Genomic DNA, 1,234 nt, shown 5'->3' with positions numbered 1-1,234 from the left:
ATATTCCTCTTCATCCCTGCTTACCTCTGAGACAGTCCTCTCAAACTCCATTTCCGTGTCGTATTTGGTTAAGAATAGCTGCTATCTCATTTTAATAGAAAACCTATTGTCTACTACCATGTGCCAAGCTGGTCCAGTTAGTTGAGCATAGAAATTCAGGTTGTGCATAGTCTGCATAAAATTCTGAATATCATTCTTATACTCAACTGCTTTTGTAACTCATGTGGCCTGGCACTCTTCCTAGAGCTAAGTATACCAAATTGTATATTGGCTCAAAGCAAGTCCAAGAGAGTAGAGTACAGTCTTGTTCTTGTCCTCAAAGGCCATTTATCATTTGCTAATTCCATATAGCTATCGAGATGACTGGATCACCTTTTCTTCTCACTAAGGGATAGATAATCAGTTCTCAATCATCTTTCCACCTCCTAGGATTTCATTCTAAATATTTCACAACTTGTGATAACTCATTGTAGAAACTGTGAATTGGTTTTGCTTCACAATATGAGGGAGGGTATGCAGAGCTCAAAACTGTTTCTGCCAATACTACTACAAATACAGTAGCAGCTTGGCCTTATTTAGTAGTTGATCGCTAATTGAATCTGGATGGTCTTCCACTATGTGTTCCTGCCATTTCATCATCATCCTCATCAATACTCTCATCCTCATGATTGCTATCCAGGGCTGTTGGAGTTGGGAGCTCTCCCTCACATTGTTTCCCCTTATTTTAGAGACGGGTTTCTTGAGGTTGGCCCCTTTCTACTACCTCTTCCCAGTCATCTGTGTCTGACTCCTGCATAGCATATCAACCAGCTTGCGGGTTACTATCTAGTATTTTGATCTTTTCAACTACTAGGGCCAAGGAATCCAATACCTGGGTTTGATCTCTGTGAATGTTCCAGGCAAAGTCCCAGTAGCTTTCTGATTCCTGTTACATTCTAGTGGCTATGTTCGATATTAACGTTTGCAATACTTGTGTTTGTCAGGTCTGTTGTTCTAAGTCCTCCTAGAATACTAGTTTCTGGGTAAGGTCCCACTCTAAAGTTTCTCGCACCAGTGCAGTGGTTGCCCCCTACTGGATGCTCTTGCTAAGCATCTTGTACTGCCTCCTTAGCCACTATTTCCCAGTTGATTCTTCCTTGTATACTCTCAGACTTTTACTTTCTCAAAGTGCTCTAGCATAACATAATTGCTACGTCATTTCCATGGAGCCCGGTAGACTTGGTGTAGTATATGC

Source organism: Tuber melanosporum, assembly GCF_000151645.1.
Source record: "Tuber melanosporum whole genome shotgun sequence assembly, scaffold_137, strain Mel28".
Taxonomy (NCBI): Eukaryota; Fungi; Ascomycota; class Pezizomycetes; order Pezizales; family Tuberaceae; genus Tuber; species Tuber melanosporum.
This window is presented reverse-complemented; position numbering follows the sequence as displayed.